Genomic DNA, 21,878 nt, shown 5'->3' with positions numbered 1-21,878 from the left:
GATCTTTAGGGAGAGTCCATACCTCCTGGATGGGACACCTGTTTCGACCCCTCTTACTTTCACAGGGGTCTGGCATTCAAGCCCTTGGCTTAACAAGGTCCTTTCACCTGAGGGTGACCCCCTCATTTAGGCCAGATTAAGCACAGTTCTGCTCCAATACAATAAAGACAACAACACTGATAACAGCATTTCACTACCCCCACATTCAGTACTAAAGTGATTTGTAACCCAATGCCAGTCAAAGCTGATCACTTTGAGCAACACCGCTCTAACTTCTGGATATCTTGGCAGAGTAGGTGTGTTCATGTAAATACAGTTTGCTCCTGAAGTCTTTCCCCCTCCCAGCTAGCTGTCAGGGGAGAGTTCATTCAGACCCTGCTTACATATATACACAAACACACATACAAGATGTACTTGAAGCATGCCCTGTTGTATACCCACAACCAATCCTCTCTCTCTCTCTCTCTAGGTGCTTATGGTGCCCATCACCCAAGTCTCAGAGTGACTCCCGAAACAGAATTACCGTGCAACGAGGTCCAGTAAGTTGACTGTATCGCTCCCTCCTCCTCCTTTCTGAGCTCCACAGAGAGCTTTGCAAAGTAAGACCCATGCAGCCCCATCCCTCTACCCTTACGTCTGGGGTCGCTATTAGTGGCACTGTGGCTGGTGGGCTGAGTATGTGTGAGGAGCCCCATGGATGTATGGCTGGGGGGGAGGGGGGAGAAGAGCAAAGTAAAATGTTCTTATATCTATATGAAGATAGGGGATACCTGTGTAGAGAGTAAGTCTCACGCTGTATAAAGAACTGGAAGAGGGTCTTAAAGCATTTGTCTGAATTCACCGGCTTTGTTCTTGTCTTTCCCCATGAATGCTTTGCATGGTCAGGCTGTACCTACCCTTTTTGTTTTTCAGGATGTGGGGCAGGGTTTAGTCTATGCTAATGATGATGGGAACAGTACAAATTGCACTTTACATAGGATCCTGCATTGGTCAAGGGCCAGTGACCATGGAAACTGCCACAGCTTGTGCCAAATGCAGCTGCTAGAGATGCTGATAGCAACACACAGAGTGAGATATGCCAACACTCCACCACCCAGATGCCAGAGATACTAGCATTTACTCAGTTCCAAGCTCAGCATGTCTGGAATGAGAACAGAAGAAAAGCCCACTCAAGCACAGCTTTCCCCAGCCCCACTCAGCTATCACCACCTTGAGTAAAATTCATGCAAACCTCTTTCTGCTGTCAGCCAAGCACAGAGCTGGTTTAGGTAAACACTATCAGGGATTTCTTTCATCTCCTTCTCCAGAAATCATGCATGGAGCTTGCAGTCTGACCCAGCTGCCATCGTATTGGTGAGTGGCATAACTGCCCTAGTCCCAAACCCAATACTCCCCACACAATGAAGGGAAAAGTGCCATGGCTGCACCACTCCTTCCAGCTCCAGAAAAAGGACACTGGGACAACCATCTCCAAGACGAAGGTAACATTTCACTGCAGCACTCTGGCTTAGCACACTAATGTTTTAGTTTAAACCAGTTGCCTCCCCTATGGAGCTGGCAAATTCATGGTAGTTGTCCAAGGGGCTGGGTCCTTTCTTCATCCCCCAACAGGCCTTTCACTACCAGTTGGCAATCAGATTGAATTTTCAAAGGGAGCAAAAATCCTGCCAATGATAACCCAGACTCTGGGGTGCTGCACAGAGTGTGTGTAAAGGAGGCATAAAGTTCCACGCTGCGCTCCCCCAACTGGTGCCCTGTTTATGCAGTGCCAGAGCAGACACTTGTGGTGCAAAGCGTGCTGCAGATTCTGGCTCTGATTGCAATGCTCAAATCACCGAAAACATGAAACAAGCTTTCACAAAATGTATACCATGTCTGTGCTTCAGAAATAAAGCATTAGAAAGACAGAAAAACACATCTGAAATTCACCCTAAATTACGTACTCTTAAGAGAGGAGAGCTTTGTGATGACAACAGTTCTGCTCTCCCTATCTCCACTTCTTTAGTTCTAATGCTGAGCGTTTCTATTGCTTCCACACAAGAGAAAGTTTTGGGCCTGATTCTCTTTGCACATACACAAGATTTATGCTCCTGTAACTCGAATTACTTCAGTGGAATTACCCTTGATTCACACCAGGGATGGTGAGAGGAGAACCAGGCCCTTTGAGTCTTGGGATACAGAGCTGATTAGTTCCAAAATATTAGAAATAACTCTGAATCCCCTAAGACAAATTATCGGATAAACTGGATCAGAACCCAAAAGCCAGGACAAGGATAGGACAGATGGCAAAGTGACTTAAGCAGTAACATGCCAACTGTTAGTGTGTGCCAAGCCTCGGAAACACCAGAGAACACAAATAATGGTTACATGTCTCAGGCTTTTGTTTCTATCCTAGCACTGAATGTGAAGATAAATGGAAGAGAAAAGCAGTGTGTTCGCCTTCTCCATGTAAACATGAAGCTGCAGTTGAGTAAGTAACATTAAGTCTGACATGGAGAAGCTGTGAGGCATTACTCACCCTGAGAAGTTTAATGTATAATTTAGAAACATATCATCAAAATGGAAACATGAGAACCTCTTAAATAACTCTGAAGGGTATTCAGCTCGGAATCATACACAGTTAATATTTAGGAAAAGCTGCTAACGCAGTGGTGGAAATTTACCCCATACTGAATAATTTGATTTAGATGCATCCCAATATTGAAGCACTTTAGAGAGAACTCACTCATTTTCATGGGCCAGATTTAGGCTTTTTATTCATTATCACATGAAGTATAAGTATAGCCTTTCTGTTTGACGCTCTAAGGCCATCAAAACTGAAAGATGTGATCCCCCTGGCTGCGGCTGAGTGTACCAGGCAATCAATGCCAAGGAGCCTGCACCTGCCTTGCTACTAGGTATCATACATTACTCTTTGCAACTGCCCAGGTGCTAAAAGTGTATTAATTATTTCAAAGGCGGTATCACCAGCTACAAACCCCAGTAAAACATTACAGTCAATCACCGGGTAAAATGCACCAAGATTTTTTAAGAAAGGCTCTGAGTTTCAGCCTTCATTCCTAGGTCATTAGAAGAGACCTTTACTTCAGTGGCCAGTGTGAAATGTGCTTTGATGCTGGTCTACTTTCTCACTCTTAAGGGGGTGGGGGTCTCCTCCAGGTCAGACAGGAGGCATGCTGGCATAGGCAGTGGGGATGTGCAGGAGAATTGCACTGCTGCTGTCTGCTACTCCCGTCCTCACATATGGTGGACTTTGGTTTCTGGGGCTGTCAGTCCAGCACCTTTCCCCAATAAGTGGAGGCATTTACACAGGAAATCTCCCCAGCCCTTGACTCTGCTACAAGTGTCCCTTTAGAGCTACCCATGATCTGAATTCCAGCATTAGGGATTTTGAGCATACCTGGTGAAATCACCACTGCACCCCAGAAAAATACACACCTGTTGTGATAAATTAGGGAAGCCATGTTAATGTGCTGGCCTCAGAGAGACTCTGGCTGGATAGTTCCAGCCTATTGTCTGTTTCCAGCACGATAACCCAATACCACACAGTGAACGATGGTGACAAGCTGCAAGGAAAAGGCCAGTGTGGCTGGACCTTCTGTGGTGCTTATTCAAGTTTCTCTGAGCTCTACATTGGTGCCAGTCCAGGATTAGTTGAGCTTTTTATTGGCAGAATGCCAAGGAAGCAGAAGACTCCTTAGAGCTGACTCCTTGAATTAGATTTGCATAGTTCACTGCAGTTGTAAGTTAGTGAACTCAGTTCAGTCTCTAGTGGACATCAGGCCACATAAGAAAAAACAGCACACAATCTGGTAGGATAGTCAGGCTGTGCTCAGGGAGCACCAGAATGGATCCAGCATTTAGATGGAACCTGCATCCGCTCCAGCAGGGTGATGGCTCTGTGCCCATCCATTAGGGGTTACTGCTTCAGTGGGATTGAGGGGCTGCTCTAATGGCAGGTAATCAAAATCAGATCCTGAGATGGATGCAGAAAGAGGAAGAAATTCAGCAATGGAGCTAAAAGGGAATGAGGCAGAGAGAGCTGAAGGTGAGGAAGAGACAAAAAGCTCCTGAAGCACTTGTGGACAGGCCCTTGGGAGAGTGTACCCTGGCTCTGCTGGGTCCCAGGTGCAATGGTCCCCTCCTTTCTTCTTCTTGCAATGCTCCCGAGGGCACAGTGGCAACCTTCCCCTCCCAAAGCTTCCAAGGGCACAGCAGTGTCTACACCCTATTTTATGGGTCTGAATTAAATCCACCCTTTAGGCACTACCAACCCCAGCTCAAATTTCTGTCTCTGAGCCTTTTAAAAGGAGAGTTCTTGGGATCAAAGCATAGGCCTGGACTCTCTACCTGTCTGAAAGCGACTTGCTGTGTGACCTTGGGCAAATCACTGCACTGCTATGTGCTTCAGTTTCCCCATGGGGGTGAACATCTCATCTGTCTCATAAGGAGGCTATGAGCCTCAATTCAGTAATGTCTAAAACTCCGAAACCCTCAGATGGAAGGTGCAAGAGAAGGGCAAAGTTGTATTAATTACCATTCCTGTGCAAGTGTGCACTTCTAGGGACGCTAATGTAAGCTGGGGAATGGTGGGGAACTTTCCTGGCTTATACACTACCCCGGTGGAATTGCCTAGCGAAAGGATCCAAGGCCTGACCTCAAGGGCTCCCCTTCCACTCTCCTTTATGGCAGAGTCCGTGTAACCCCAACAAGGCTGGGCCCAGGATTCCTGGGGGGACTCAACCCCCAACCTTGTTGTGGTCACTTAGGGCAGGGGCGAGGGCCTCCCCACTCTGGGGTGGTCTCTCTGCTCTGGATGCTTCCCTGACCCACTGATCATTACATACAGTTCAAAGCTAATACAATTTATTAAACAGCAACCAATTTTAAAAATAAGGAAAAAATGGGAAAGGTGAAAGGAAAACCCGTCACCCCGCTCTGTGGCCCGGGGACGTCACATCCAGCGTCTCTGGCACGCCCGGGCAGGTCACAGTCTGCCCCGGCCGTGCTGCAGGGAGGCCGCGGGTCGGACGCTCGCTCCGGCGGGGGCCGCACGCCCTCAGGCTCGAGGTGGCAGGGCCCTGCCCCCCAGCATCGCCCCCGCCCCGTGGGGGTTACGATGCCCCCCAGGCCTGGCCTGCAGGGCCTCCTGGCCGGGGGCGTCTCCCTGCGCCGGGCCCGCTGCCCAGGGTCCCCCTCGCTCTCCCCAGCTGCCCACGCACCCGGCTCCAGACGGCCCCGGCTCCGCTCCCTGGGCCGCTCTCGGCCCCAGGCTCCTGCTCTCCCCTTCGCTCGGCCCTGCTCTGGCCCAGGCAGCTCCACCCCACGTGGAGGGTGGGACCACAGGCTCCTGACTCCCTCACTGGCCTGCCCGCCCTTGTCTATCAGGCTAACCTAGAACGGTGGCCTCTTCCCACTGGTCCTGGGGACTGTCAGTCTAAAGGTGTTGATTTCTCATCCACCCTCCCCCTTTCTTCTGGTACGGGGAGAGGGCCAACCACCCCGCACTGAGTTTGAGAAAGGGGCCAGCAGTCCCCTTACACTAGCGCCACATACAATTGTTTTGATTGCTGGCAATGGCCCAGTTCAGTCGTATAAGAACTAATGTGAGCATTACAACATAAGCCACCCACACAGCACACACACGTGTTAATTATCTTATGGAAAGGCAGCGAGAGCTGAGGGTGTGTTCACAACAGCTGCTTTTTAAACCTTTAATATCTGTCTCCTTTTATTTATTTATTTCTAAAAATTACTCGAAGACCCTAATCTGCTCCACGGGCGAGCAGGTGGCAAATGTCACCTGTAAATCTAAGTGTGGGTGTGCATGTTGTCGACTGTATGAAAGAAATATCCAGGTGGCTACAGCCCTTCAGTAAAGACAACAATGCCAAACCAACTGAAATCCAGTCTGACAAAATTGTTCCTGAGCTGAGACCTTCCTTGCATAGCCACAAGGCACATGTCTGTCACACCTTTGTCCGGCTTGTCCTCGTCCCTCCCTCCACGAAAGCAAGTCGACGCCACACCATTCTGTTTTGTTGCGAGCACTTTCTTTCCATTTCTGGCCAAAGAGTTTTGTCATGGGATCAGCCCAGCGTGTTTTGGGTCTCCCCAGTGGTTGCTTGTGGTCTCTGGGGACCCAGTCACTGATGCGGGTTGTCCAACTATTGTCTTGCCTGCAGATTACATGACCTGCCCATCTCCGCTTTGCGTTGTACATCGCCTGCACTACATCTGTCACCTCTTTACGCCTTCTGATTTCCTCATTGCCACACATGTCTGCGGTGGAGTTAAATCACCTGAATGTGGTGATTCCTAATACAGGAATATAGGAGACGCCAGACTGAATCCGATCCAAAGTCCCTCTACCCCATTGTCCTGTGTCTCTCAATGTCCAGCACCAGATGCCTCAAATGAAGATTCACGAAACTTCACAGCTGGCAAATGTGAGAAAATTTGCCCCCCAAGAAGAGCTGATCCTAATACCTGATAACTAGAGATTTATTTAAATCCGGTATATGAGGTTTTACCCCGTTCCAATAGTATTTTTATTAGCATTAATTATTATGGCTCTGGATAGTCTTGTTATCTATATATTGGTTCGATCCCTGCTTGAATCGTACTATATTCTTGGCCTAAAAGACATTCTATGGCAGTGAATTCCACAGTCTAATTATATACATTGTGTGGAAAAGGATTTCCTTTTAATTTTTGAATTTGCCACCTCTTAACTTCATTGACTGTCCCTTTGTTCTTGTGTTACAAGACAGGAAAAACAAATGCTCCCATATAGCGCCTCTAGCACAAGTTGTTTTATATGTTTATCATGTCTCTGCTTATTCTTCTTGTTTCTAAGGTAAACAATCCCAGTATTTTCAATCTCTCTTCGTAAAAAGGTTTTCCGTACTTCTAATCATTCTTATTGTCCCTCTCTGAACCCTCTAATTCTGCAATATGCTTTTTGAGGTAGAGTCATCAGTACTCCTCACAGCATTTCAGATGAGGCTGCACCACTAATTTATACAGTGGTACTGTAATATTTTCCATATTATTCTCCTTCTCATTCCTTCTGCATGCTAACATCTTGTTTGCTTTTTAAACTCTACTGCCCACTAATAGAAACACTGACAAAACAGTGGCCGGCTGCAGTGACCCCAGCTTTCCACCTTCTGTACAGATTCAGGGCCAGACCCACCTCCTTCTTGGTATCACTCCCAACTTGCCATTAAATTGCAAAAACCTTGCACCTCTCCCAGCAAAACCCCACCAGCCCTTTCACGATGGGATGTGACTGACTCATCAGGCCACGAAGGCCCCCCTGGGGTGGGTGTCTCTCAATCGCTCCTGTTCACGCTGTTCCACTTTGTATAACATACATGACTAGTCAGTGGGCCAACAAGAGAATGACTCAGAAGCCTGGGGATGAGGACACCCTGGTTCCAGACCCTGCCCCAATGAACATATATTTATACAAGTGGAACAGCTTCAGCAGGAGAGATCGAGAGAGCTGCACCCAGAGTACCCTTTAGCCTGGGAGTAATCTGGAGCAGGGATTTGAATCCAAGCCTCCCAACAACCCAGCTGAGTGCCCTAATCACTGAGCTATTTGGTATAGAATCATAGAATATCAAGGTTGGAAGGGACCCCAGAAGGTCATCTAGTCCAACCCCCTGCTCGAAGCAGGACCAATTCCCAGTTAAATCATCCCAGCCAGGGCTTTGTCAAGCCTGACCTTAAAAACCTCTAAGGAAGGAGATTCCACCACCTCCCTAGGTAACGCATTCCAGTGTTTCACCACCCTCTTAGTGAAAAAGTTTTTCCTAATATCCAATCTAAACCTCCCCCATTGCAACTTGAGACCATTACTCCTCGTTCTGTCATCTGCTACCATTGAGAACAGTCTAGAGCCATCCTCTTTGGAACCCCCTTTCAGGTAGTTGAAAGCAGCTATCAAATCCCCCCTCATTCTTCTCTTCTGCAGACTAAACAATCCCAGCTCCCTCAGCCTCTCTTCATAAGTCATGTGCTCTAGACCCCTAATCATTTTTGTTGCCCTTCGCTGGACTCTCTCCAATTTATCCACATCCTTCTTGTAGTGTGGGGCCCAAAACTGGACACAGTACTCCAGATGAGGCCTCACCAGTGTCGAATAGAGGGGAACGATCACATCCCTCGATCTGCTCGCTATGCCCCTACTTATACATCCCAAAATGCCATTGGCCTTCTTGGCAACAAGGGCACACTGTTGACTCATATCCAGCTTCTCGTCCACTGTCACCCCTAGGTCCTTTTCCGCAGAACTGCTGCCTAGCCATTCGGTCCCTAGTCTGTAGCGGTGCATTGGATTCTTCCGTCCTAAGTGCAGGACCCTGCACTTATCCTTATTGAACCTCATCAGATTTCTTTTGGCCCAATCCTCCAATTTGTCTAGGTCCTTCTGTATCCTATCCCTCCCCTCCAGCGTATCTACCACTCCTCCCAGTTTAGTATCATCTGCAAATTTGCTGAGAGTGCAATCCACACCATCCTCCAGATCATTTATGAAGACATTGAACAAAACCGGCCCCAGGACCGACCCCTGGGGCACTCCACTTGACACCGGCTGCCAACTAGACATGGAGCCATTGATCACTACCCGTTGAGCCCGACAATCTAGCCAGCTTTCTACCCACCTTATAGTGCATTCATCTAGCCCATACTTCCTTAACTTGCTGACAAGAATACTGTGGGAGACCGTGTCAAAAGCTTTGCTAAAGTCAAGAAACAATACATCCACTGCTTTCCCTTCATCCACAGAACCAGTAATCTCATCATAAAAGGCGATTAGATTAGTCAGGCATGACCTTCCCTTGGTGAATCCATGCTGACTGTTCCTGATCACTTTCCTCTCATGTAAGTGCTTCAGGATTGATTCTTTGAGGACCTGCTCCATGATTTTTCCAGGGACTGAGGTGAGGCTGACTGGCCTGTAGTTCCCAGGATCCTCCTCCTTCCCTTTTTTAAAGATTGGCACTACATTAGCCTTTTTCCAGTCATCCGGGACTTCCCCCGTTCGCCACGAGTTTTCAAAGATAATGGCCAAGGGCTCTGCAATCACAGCTGCCAATTCCTTCAGCACTCTCGGGGCGAGAGTGTATAATGGGGGCGAGGGCGGGAGCAGCATTATCTCCTCCTCCTCCTGTTTTGTTAGTCTAGCCTTTCATTTCCTTTGAGTTTTGCTGAAAATTCTGAAAATGTTACTTTCAGTTCATGTCCAATCAATTTCTTTTTTTCATTTTTTGGAACTGCCAGCAAATGAAAAAAAGTAAGTTATTTGCACAAATCTACTCTGAATACTTTACTTAGGGAGTGTTGGGAGCTAACCTGTGGATAATACTGTGAGAGGACCTGACCCACTCTCCATGCAGCCTCTCAGGAGGAGAGCGCTGCACCTAAATCTCCCCCTCGCCCCCACACATATGCTTCCAATCCAGTGTGATATGGAGGAGCCCCAGTTTCCCCTTCCAAGGACACAGCTCTTCTGATCCCGAGTGAAGTGACTGCTTACCTGTTATTTAAGGAGCGGGAGACGCTTCTTAGCATACATTCACAGAGGATGCATTATTGCTCTGACTGCTTTGGAAGAGCTTTATCACACATATTTTTTAAAGCCCTGATAAGGTTCAGAGTCAGATAAGAGAACAGGAACACAGGCCACCTTTTTATAATATTTTCCCAAATCCTGGCAGCTTATCTTCAGAAAATATCAATATATCCCCCAAATCCTTAAAATATTAATGGGAGCTGGTGAAATCAGCCTCTCTGACCTCAAACAGTATAGAAGTAAAATTTACACACTTATCAGTTCAAAAAAGGGAACCAAAGTACCAAAACATGCACCCCTGACACTCCAGATAGTAGGTACCTGTATCTATAGTGAAAGATAGAACCAGTTGGGCTGATGTGTTAATTTTTACTGAAAATGATACTTCACACACATTTCACTTGACAACTTTCCAAACACAGACACGGAGAGGTAACATCCATCCAGCTGAAGTTTCTACCCTTTCAAAGGTTGCAATGCAAGAGGGGATGGAAGTGTGATGGGGGCTTTACGCTGCATAGGACACATGACTGGTGATGAAAATATGCATAGGAGGCTGGGAGGAAAGATTGCTGCTTCTTTGCTTAGTTTTTACATTCTCTCTCTGGTGTACATCACAGACCCAGAGCGCTGTATGGGTGCCCTTTGTATAAGTCTGAAATCTAAACCAATAAATACATAAATCAGAGGATACTGAACATGGGGATAGCTCAGAGAAGCAGACACCAGTGTAGAGAGAGAGGCCTCCAGGAATGCTAGGAGGGTACGTGTGGGTATGAGGAGTGCAGAGAGAATTGCCTGCTTGTGAAATGGCCCCTTAAGACACAGGAGTCATGTAGCAGATGCAAGCCTGGTAACGCTGTATGCTCCCTGTTCATGTTCAGACACCACAGAGCCTGGGAGCAGGATAGGCCTTTCTGACACCCACTCTTCCTAGTCTCTCACCTTCCTGAGCAGAACTGGAGCATGACTGCAAAGGACAGGCTGATAACACCTAGCCCTTGTTCATCTTCACAGCACCTTCATATGCACTGAGTGACATCCTCACCTTACACTGTGGGGCACAGGTTGTATCAGCCATTTCACAGACTGGGTTAAAATGCTTAGAAAACAATCTATGAGGAAAGGTTAAAAAAACTGGGCATGTTTAGTCTTGAGAAATGAAGATTGAGGGGGGCAGGATCTGTTAACAGTCCTCAAATATGTTAAGGGCTTTTATAAAGAAGATTGTGATCAATTGTTCTCCATGTCCACTGAAGGTAAGACAAGAAGTAATGGGCTTAATCTGCAGCGAGAGAGATTTGTGTTAGATATTAGATATTTCTAACTATAAGGGTAATTCTGGAACAGGCTTCCAAGGGAGGTTGTAGAATCCCCATCACTGGAGGTTTTTAAGTACAGGTTGGACAAAACACCTGTCCGGGATGGTCTAGGTTTACTTGGCCCTGCCACAGCACAGGAGGCTGGACTTGATGACTTCTGGCACGGGGCGTGCTCAGAGCTGGGGAAAGGGCACTGGCATTGCCATACTCAGATCTTGGCCATGGTGGCTAGTTTGTATGGTAATATCCATAAGCAGATTTCAGCAGAGAAGGGGACAGGAGAGATGAGATTCCTGAAGTTAAAAACAGACAGAGAAGAGAAGGCTGCTAGAACATGGAGTCTTGTTTATCAGCATCCAGTCAAGCAGCAAGAGCTGAAAGGAAGCATTCCATAAATAATACCGAGTGAATCTGCTCTGATCCACTAACCCACTTTAGGCACATTTACAGTGAAGAATAAAACAGAAATTTAAACTTGATTGTTTTGATTTAGAATGCAGCTGTGCAGTGCTGATGCATATTCTGCTATCCCAGCTTCTCAGTTGGAATTCAAACTCAGATAACTGACTAGATGGGCAGTAAAAATGGCCTTTCTTTCTTGGGGGTGGATCACAGCTACAAACTCTGTACACTGCACGAGGAGAATGCTACTTCACTAAGTGGGTCAGAGACGGGCTTCTCTCTTCAGCAGCTAAGGTACGTGAGACCCAGGACCCTGTGATTCACACACAATATGAAGAGAACTTCCCCAACAACCTAGCAACTGCTCTGAATTATTCTGGGGAAGTTCTGTGGCCTGTGTTATACAGGAGGTCAGACTAGATGATCACAGTGGTCCCTTCTAGCCTTGGAATCTATGAAGCCATGCAACATGCCCATGGTCTCATGAAAGCAGCAAGTGGGAGATCTCATCAATTCTTCCACCCTTGGTAGGTGAGAGCTTTCCTCTGACACTCAGCCCCTTTGCACTACAGTGGGATGTCAGCACCTTGTGATAGGACACAATGTTAATTAAAACAGAGATTTTTAATTTAAATTAAAAAATAACTGATGGCGGGAAGGCAGGCTCAGCTCTCCTTCAGGGGGCACTAGCTTTCAGTACAAAAGGCCCAGTTTGGATATTGCCAGCTCATTGTTTTGGTTGTTATAGGAGCCCTTAGAATTGTTCAGCCAGCTGAACCCTTGGACGCACAGAATGTCCAAGAGGCTTTATCACTCTTTGCCCGCAGGTGCCCTCATGCTGAGGTGTGATTATGCTGCAGTGAGTCTGACCCACTAAAAAGCCCATAGTAAAAGTTAGGGAAAATTGCCTTAGTTTGAATTAAATAAAATGAATTTTATTTGAATAATTTCCTCCTGTATCCTCTGATGAAATAGTTAGATGGTTCCCTGTGAGCCCTCTACTTGAATTACTGGATGTCCCAGCCGTAGCGTTTCGGGCATGGAAATTCTCAGCCTTGTGTCACAGAAACCTGAACTTCACCTGCTCAAGACTCAGAGATGGACACACCATGCACCATCTACCGTCACTATATGAAACAGCTCTAAATAATACTAAACCCCAGCATGTATTGGATCTTCAGATTTGCTTCCATCACACCATTCTTACGAACCAGAGAGAAGATGACAACTACATTCTTCTAGGCCATTTACAATTTCCAAACTCTGTACAGACATTAGCAAGCCAGGAGGCAAAGCCTCTCTGTGAGATGGTGCATGTTGTCATCCCACTGCAAAGACAGGAAGCTGAAGCAGAGAAGTGAGTCAACTTCCTCCATGTCACAGAGGCAGTCTGTACCAGGGATAACATTTGGTTCCCAGTCCAGTGATCAAAGAACTCAGACCTGCTGTCTCTAGATGCCTGCTTGGCGCCTTCCTCTGCTAAGGTCTCTGGTTATGAAAAGTGTAAGCAGATACAATTAGCTCACACCACAGGTACTGATGACCCAGGGCATTCCACACTTTTTTTTTAACTCTGCTCTCTCTTTTCTTTTTCTGTTAGTCAGCAACATCTTCATTTTAAGCACATCCTGCCCTGCCAAACTGAGCCTCTAAATAACCTCACACTTCATCATTTCTTTTCATTCAGCAGTTAACTGTCTGATGCAGCAGAGGCAGCCAGCTCTGCGAAGGGAAGGCATTTGCTGCTGTTTTTCTTAAGTGTATTTTAATAATGCATTTCACATGTGAGAAATGGCCATTGGGAGTGCAGCCTGAGAGCTGGAAGGCACAGCTAGACCAAGAGGTAATCTGAGGATGAGCAGCACCAGCTTGCAGTTTAAAGACTATTAATTACTGTTACTTTCCTGGAGATTATTTGAAAATAATCGGGCTCCTGATTTAGGTTTAATGAGCAATTATTCCTTTTGTTTGTTGACACGGTGTGAGTTCCAGAGGATCCAATCAATAGAGCCTCTTATCTGCTAGTTTATTAAATTTGGTTCATCACACTTGTCCTTCCACCACTTTCTCCACTATCCATATTTCTTGCTTATTACCACTTCCCTTCATATTGATGGAGTGGTCATTCTCCTACCACAGAGCTATCAATGGACAGGGGAGGAGCCGGCACCCAGGCCCCACTTCTATCTGGGAACCAGTACTTAGTACAGGGGAGTTGGCTTTCTAGGACCACAAGCAGAGGCTCCCCATTGCCTACAGATTTGGCTCCATGGGTGGAAGGAGGCATTGCCTGTCTCCATGGCATCATATCCCCCATCCCCAGAACCCTCCGAAGTGTTGAGGGAGAGGGGTCATGCTAAGAGCAGGACTGAAGGGATCATACATTGTTCTTTTTGCCAAGCTCAAGTGGAATGAACTGGAAAGTTCCTACAATTTGGACCTCTCCCCACAGAATCTTCTGTTTTTTCCTCCCCCAGCCCTATCCCAAGGATTTTATGTAGCAGACACACAATTTTGTCCAGTGAGACCAATGGGGAACAGGGCACAACACCAGAGTTCCAGTGAATCAGAGCTCAGCTACAGAATCCTGTGAAGAACAAGACAGGTTCTTAGTCATGTTGCCATATTATTTTTGGAGCTAAGAGATTTAAGTCCAAATGCCAGTTAAAAAAAGGAAAAAGTCATTGTGAAGGGACATGACATCTAGGAGCCATTGTGGGGCAGCATCTTTTTCGTTATAAGAGGAGCACTCTACACCTTCCACTCACTGTTTCGGTGCCTGAGCCAAAATCTATTTATGGAAATCTTCAGTAACTAATAAAGTGAGTGTCTGAATTTTCATCAGACGCTGGCTTAAATAGGGTTTACACTGATGTAAACAAACATGTTTATTTCACTTAAGAATAGCCAGAGGCATCACCAGGGACCAACAAGTCACTAGCTGAATTAACAGCAAAGAGTCCTGTGGCACCTTATAGACTAACAGACATATTGGAGCATAAGCTTTTGTGGGTGAATACCCACTTCATCAGATGCATGTAGTGGAAATTTCCAGAGGCAGGTATAAATATGCAAACAAGAATCAGGCTAGGGATAAGGAGGTTAGTTCAATCAGGGAGGATGAGGCCCTCTTCTAGCAGTTGAGGTGTGAACCCCAAGGGAGGAGAAACTGCTTTTGTAGTTGGCTAGTCATTCACAGTCTTTGTTTAATCCTGAGCTGATGGTGTCAAATTTGCAAATGAACTGAAGCTCAGCAGTTTCTCTTTGAAGTCTGGTCCTGAAGGTTTTTTTGCTCCAGGATAGCTACTTTAAAATCTGCTATTGTGTGTCCAGGGAGGTTGAAGTGTTCTCTTACAGGTTTTTGTATATTGCCATTCCTAATATCTGATTTGTGTCCACTTATCCTTTTACGTAGGGACTGTCCAGTTTGGCCGATGTACACAGCAGAGGGGCATTGCTAGCACATGATGGCGTACATTACATTGGTGGACGTGCAGGTGAATGAACTGGTGATGGTGTGGCTGATCTGGTTAGGTCCTGTGATGGTGTCGCTGGTGTAGATATGTGGGCAGAGTTGGCATCGAGGTTTGTTGCATGGATTGGTTCCTGAGTTAGAGTTACGATGGTGCAGTGTATGTTTCAGGTTGGCGGGTTGTCTGTGGGCGAGGACTGGCCTGCCTCCCAAGGCCTGTGAAAGTGAGGGATCGTTGTCCAGGGTGGGTTGTAGATCACGATGATGCGTTGGAGAGGTTTTAGCTGAGGACTGTATGTGATGGCCAGTGGAGTTCTGTTGGTTTCTTTCTTGGGCTTATCTCATAGCAGGAGGCTTCCGGGTACACGTCTGGCTCTGTTGATCTGTTTCCTTATTTCCTCGTGTGGGTACTGCATTTGCTCCAACCCCTCTGACAGAGACCAACACCTACAAGATCTTCACCAAGCATTCTCAAAACTACGATACCCACATGAGGAAATAAGGAAAGAGATCAACAGAGCCAGACGTGTACCCAGAAGCCTCCTGCTGCGAGACAAGCCCAAGGAAGAAACCAACAGAACTCCACTGGCCATCACATACAGTCCTCAGCTAAAACCTCTCCAACGCATCATCAGTGATCTACAACCCATCCTGGACAACGATCCCTCACTTTCACAGGCCTTGGGAGGCAGGTCAGTCCTCACCCACAGACAACCCGCCAACCTGAAACATATTCTCACCAGCAACTACACACCGCACCATCGTAACTCTAACTCAGGAACCAATCCATGCAACAAACCTCGATGCCAACTCTGCCCACATATCTACACCAGCGACACCATCACAGGACCTAACCAGATCAGCCACACCATCACCAGTTCATTCACCTGCACGTCCACCAATGTAATGTACGCCATCATGTGCTAGCAATGCCCCTCTGCTATGTACATCGGCCAAACTGGACAGTGTCTACGTAAAAGGATAAATGGACACAAATCAGATATTAGGAATGGCAATATACAAAAACCTGTAAGAGAACACTTCAACCTCCCTGGACACACAATAGCAGATTTAAAGGTAGCCATCCTGGAGCAAAAAAACCTTCAGGACCAGACTTCAAAGAGAAACTGCTGAGCTTCAGTTCATTTGCAAATTTGACACCATCAGCTCAGGATTAAACAAAGACTGTGAATGACTAGCCAACTACAAAAGCAGTTTCTCCTCCCTTGGGGTTCACACCTCAACTGCTAGAAGAGGGCCTCATCCTCCCTGATTGAACTAACCTCCTTATCCCTAGCCTGATTCTTGTTTGCATATTTATACCTGCCTCTGGAAATTTCCACTACATGCATCTGACGAAGTGGGTATTCACCCATGAAAGCTCATGCTCCAACATGTCTGTTAGTCTATAAGGTGCCACAGGACTCTTTGCCGCTTTTACAGATCCAGACTAACAGGGCTACCCTCTGATAGTTGAATTAACAGAGCCAACTTCACTAGGTAAAAAAACACAGGTGGCATAAGGGAATGTACTCTGTGGAACTCCAGGGACAAATGCAGGTTAGGTAAAGAGTAGAGCTAATCAGAAATATGTTGTCAAATGTTTTGTGATGAAAAATGTCATTTTTGTCTAAAATGAGGTTTAGAAAAAAATGTTAATTTCTACAAAAATTCCTGATGGGAAAATGATGTTTGTTTTGGGAAACTTTACATTTCATTTTGAATTTTATTTTTTTAAATTTGTATATTATGTTTACATTATCTAATGACATGTCCGTAGTAGTTAATAATAAGCACTTCTATAACATGCACTACGATGACATAATATAATTGTTGAAATATTCTATTTTTATTTTAGTTTATTTTTAAAATCATGAAGGTCAGCTGCTACGTAGTACTGATTGAAACATCTCATCTTCTTTTTTAGATCAAAGTGGTGTAAATGAACCAGTGTGTGGGAGAGGCTGCAGCAGGAAAAGCAATAGCAGGAAGGTGTAACAGCAGACCTGCCAAGTGCCATGCATCACATGTGACACTTAAGCTTTTGGCAGCCCTGTCATGCCTGTCCACTCAGGTAAAATCTCCTGCTCAGCAAATGTGCCCTCAGACCCCTGTCCTAGGAGGCAGGAAACTAGCTTCCCCCTATTTTACAAATAAGGTATCTGACAGGTTGCATAAACTCATTTCAGGCACAGCTGGGAATGGAACCCAGCTCTCTAATATGACAGACCCATGCACTTAGCCGTACTGTCTTTCAGAGTGAATGAGCCAAATCTATTCTTGGCTATGCTGTCTCTAATCACTTCTATATAACACCCTCTGCTCACGGAATCAGGAATAGAACCCAGGAATCCCGAAACCCAATATTTCATTGCTCACCCACATACAGTACTGCAACACACTGGCAAAGCATGTGCCAGGTCCCCTCTTGGGACTGGTTCACATGGAGAACAATAGTTTACTTCTGATACACATTACTCCTTTATCTCAAGTGAAAATTTCAGTGCTGAGGCACTGACCGTCCTGCATTCAAACCCTGCAGAAGTCCTGTGCTGGAAAACATTACGTGACCATGTAATTAAAGACTGTATCATAATCAGTGAGTACAAGGAGGCAGGCATTAATTCATGCATTTCCTAAATTTTGAATCCTTGATTTGCAACTTTATCATTTTTTAACATTTTTTTGGTGGATTGGGTGGGTGGATGGAGAGAGAGAGAGGGGCCCCTTTTAAGTTAGCAGTAATTGGGCAACTGGATGTCTCAAGGTACTACTAATGGGCTACATTACACTGGCAGGTCACTAGTTTTAATCCAGATCAGTTCAACAGGAATTAAGAGCTGATCCCAACTATGGATGTTTGGTGTCTCTCATCTGAGATGAATTTGGCAAGTCTCAGTTCCAGCTCTGCCATGACAAATTCACCACAGGCTTTGAACTAACTGGCAGACTCAGCGGAGAGGTTCCTGGCCATGAAGACTGAACAACCCATGTTGCCGCTACAGTAAAATCCACCCCTACACAAATCAGGCCTGGGTCATATGCAGAAGGTTGTAGCTTGTAGATATGCAGAGCTGTCACTCCGATGCCTTTCACCAGCACTAAATTCATAGACTTTTCTAATGCTGAGGTTTATGGTTATACCCAAATTATTTGCAAGTTCGTAAATTAATTCATTAAACAATTTGTATAAAACATCACACGTGGAGCTGCACAAAATCTCCTTGCTTTAACTTGCCCCTTGTTTTGCACACCCACAGAGATTTGGGTCACTGGCCTTGGTCACTTGCATTTGATGTGCATCTCAGGTCACTGTTTACATTGCTGCTGACTCTGGCTTTGTGTTTGCATCTGTCTGTGTCCCCCCTAGCCACCAGCTGGATTTGGAGGTGCTGTGGTAAAGGTATGATGAGCATAAACCACATACCTGTGCTTGGCACATAATGTTCACATGACATACTGCTGTGGCGTCAGTCCCACAAAACCAATCTCCAACACTGCAGGCAGCACACAGCCAAGCAAAGCGGAGACTCCCTGCTTTCTTTCTGATGCATGTGCACACGCACGCGCGCGCACACGCCTAGCCAGAAAGCACTATTGTTTCTGGATTCTCTTCAAATTAAAAACAAATCCATGTACGTTCTTCGGTAAAAAGAGTTAATTTCCAATCCGAGCGTGTAGGAGGGTGTCCCTAGGGAATGGAGTAATGAAGCCGCGAGTGCTAGTTGCAAAACAAATAGATAAATCAATGTTTCAATTTGCTCCATGTGAGAGAATGGGCTGCGGTTGCTTAGCAATTCAAAGAACATTATCGCAGGCTCCTCACAGGCAGCAAGAAAGCTACAAAAGTTGCTGAGGCTTGTGCCATATTAGAATGAAAACAAAACTTACATTCTAATGACAGCAGCAATTCAAGAGCCAAAGAAGGATGCTATTTCTATGATAAATCCCCTGAAATCCCTTTGAGTCACATCACCAGCTCAATGCAGAGAACAATGGCAAATACCAGTTGACTGTATTTTCAGAATCCATGGGAGCCACAGAAGAGACCAATCTTTCCCACGGTTTGCTCTGCAGTATGGTTTTCAATAAGTCCTATGAGCACAGGACTGAGAGAGAGGTAAACCTGAGCCCTATTCACAGTTCTGCCACTGAGTCACCCCATATAACTTTGTGCCAGTCACAATCTTTGTGTGTCAGTCCCTATAAATGGGGACAATATCCTTACAAGAACATGACTGCATACTACAGTAATTGTCCACAACTCCATAGCTTACATTGACTGTCAATCATTATAGGAGGATTTATTTTACCGGACAGCTTACTGACTGCACAGGGGTTTTGGGAGGGTTAATTTGTAGACTAGATTGAGCTCTGGTGCAAGCAATGGTGTCACCCATGGATCCAGTTTGTAAATATTTTCAAGGTGAAAATCTCAATGTAGGAGCTATGTATTGTTATTAAACGCACAACTTCCAAGGCTGACCCACCCCCATCTGTCTTCTGAACTCCCATCTCAGTTCCCTGCACCATCCTCCCACAGCTGCATTCCCATGTCAGTCCCCGTTAGAGCAGACTGCGTGCTGGCATGAATCTGATGCAGAGGGGTTCTGCGCCAGCTGACTCCCCACCCCAGCATAGATGGCGTATTGTAGCAGAACACCACTATGTCTATCCTCATTGGCACAGGGTACATAAGACACCAACTGCAGTGGTGTAAGTTAGAACACCCCTTCAGCTACTCTAACTCTCTCCAGGGCTGGTGCAGACGAGCCCACAGGATCGGGCAGCTGCAACCAGTTTCTTGACGCCATCTCCCCTCTCCCTGCTGAGTGGATCTTGAATGCAGGGCAGAAACTGGCCCTGCGTTTGTCGTCTGGAATGTGGACACTCATTTCAATGAGTTGAGGACTTTCTCATGCAGAATTCAGAGGGGAAGGAGGCCCTGAACCAAAACGAACCTGGGCTAAATTCCCTGCTAGGGGGTCTGGTGTTCTTACTCCTTATGGCTATTACTACACTGTTCTTGGGCTTATTTTGCACATGTTGTTCTCCTTAGTGGAGCAGGCCTGAGACTTGAAGTTGGCCTGACTTTTCATTCTCCTCTTTTTGTCACACAGGCTCTTCTTACCTACCAAAGACTCATAGGTGCCTGATCTCATTCCGGTCCAGGCCTTAAATGGTTCCCAGGGGGACAAACTGAGCCCAGGACTAGCTACAGTTACAATACAGTCAATGCTAGACCGTAACTACTGTCTGACACTGGCTCTGCAGTGTCTCCTTGGCCCTGTCCTCTCATTGGACCACACGAAGGCAGCCCTTCCCTCTCACACAAGTCCTGTACCTAAACCCTCCTGCGGTTCAGGTTATTTATGGGGTTCCTTGATTTTTACTGCCTACAATGTGGGCAGCCTTGCTGGCCCTTTATTAGTTGCATGCCCATCTGATATTGGGTCTGGCAGCTGATTGCAGATCAGAATCTCTACAGATTCATTTTGGCTCTCTCCTGTGTTGCAGAGTGAGAAGCAGTTGGCACCGCTGCAATACTATACAAAGGGAGCTGCTCAGTGATGAGCTGCCAAAATCTTAACAACTGGTTCCCTATAAAAAGTTCTGATTTAAGGGATGTGCCACAGTGTGTATTTTTTGTACCTTTCTCCATAAGAAGTGGCTATGCATTGAGTCATGAGGAGTCATACTTAACAATTAAAAAACACATTTTACATTTTTATTATAATAGAAACAAAGTATTGCTTTATTAAACGCATATCAACATAACGAACGAGGCAAGTGCGACCCCTGTTAATAAAATAATAAACTAGACCAGGGGTGGGCAAACTTTTTCGCCAAAGGGCCATATCGGGGTTGCAAAATTGTATCAAGGGCCGGGTAGGGAAGGCTGTGCCTCCCAAAACAGCCTGTCCCTGCCCCCTATCTGACCCTCACCCACTTCCTGCCCCCGACTGTCCCCCTCAGAACCTGCAACCCATCAACCCCCCCACTACTCCTTGTCCCCTGACCACCCCCTCCCAAGACCTCCCCCACCCCTAACTGCCCCCCAGGACCCCACCTCCTACCCAACTTCCCCACTCCCTGTCCACCACCACCCCGACAGATCCCGGGAACTCCCATGCCTACCCAACACCCCCCCCCATTCCCCTGACCGCCCCCTCCAACCGCTCCCTGCCCCTTATTCAACCCCTCCTCCCAGCCCTGGCCCAGCCCCCTTACCATGCTGCTTAGGGCAGCGTGTCTGGATGCCACGCGGCCCGCTGGAGCTCGCAGCCCCACCCCCTTACCATGCCGCTCAAACCGTCAGGAGCTGCCGAGCGGCCCAGGAGCGGCCCAGAGCGCTGCAGCGCGGCACGCTGAGGCTCTGCGAGAGGGGGGAAGGCGGAGGAGGGGCTGGGGGAGCCTCCCCGGCCGGGAGCCGTAACAATTTTTAACAACCGGTTCTAAAACTGCTTCAAAATTTAACAACCAGTTCGCGTGAACCAGTGTGAACTGGCTCCAGCTCACCACTGAAGCTGCTCCTCTCTTCTCATGCAGCACACCCATTGCCCCCAGCCTGAGTAAGAAAATCGCCCAACACACCAGCTTCCCTGAGTTTAGGAGACCCTGTGGTAATCCTGAGAACTGGCATGGCAGGCATCACGGCAAAGTGTCAAGCTGAAGGGAAGCATTCCCTTTCCCAAAACAGCTCTGCTGAGTGGAAATCGCTTACCCCCCAGTTCCATCTGCTCTGACCTGGCAGGCAGAACAGGCCTTCGCTGAGCCCCAGAAGACAAGCCAAAGTGATGCAAACTCACAAGCAGAACACGGCACAACAATGCATGTGCTTGGCTGGTGCCTTAGGGAGAGCATAGGGCAAGGAAGGATGAGGGAAGATGCAATTTACAGAGTTTTCAGGGGAGCAAGGAAAGTGGGGAGGGGGAGTGGTTGCTTCTTTAGGGTGTTTGAGAAACTTACTGGACAATTTCCCTTCTGCAAGCAGGTGAATTGCCAGGTTAGTGTGTGAGCAAAAAGCTTTTTTAACCCTGACTAAAGTGAGTGATCAATATTATGTACTCATCTAAACAGCAATAACCTTGGTTGG

The 21,878-nt window shown here is 46.7% G+C and overlaps 1 protein-coding gene and 1 long non-coding RNA gene across 10 annotated transcripts in view; one reads left to right on the top strand and one right to left on the bottom strand.

The window, feature by feature from the left end:
- Positions 1-21,878, bottom strand: part of CAMTA1 (calmodulin binding transcription activator 1) — a 918,369-nt gene that overhangs the window by 213,595 nt on the left and 682,896 nt on the right. The window lies entirely within an intron of this gene.
- Positions 1,468-19,919, top strand: LOC141974316 (uncharacterized). The gene is made up of 4 exons (XR_012635727.1): positions 1,468-1,481; positions 2,396-2,470; positions 16,710-16,856; positions 19,903-19,919. It is a non-coding gene; the product is annotated as an uncharacterized LOC141974316 (long non-coding RNA).

This window comes from Natator depressus, chromosome 18 (genome assembly GCF_965152275.1).
Source record: "Natator depressus isolate rNatDep1 chromosome 18, rNatDep2.hap1, whole genome shotgun sequence".
In the NCBI taxonomy this organism is placed as follows: domain Eukaryota; kingdom Metazoa; phylum Chordata; order Testudines; family Cheloniidae; genus Natator; species Natator depressus.
This window is presented reverse-complemented; position numbering and strand designations above follow the sequence as displayed.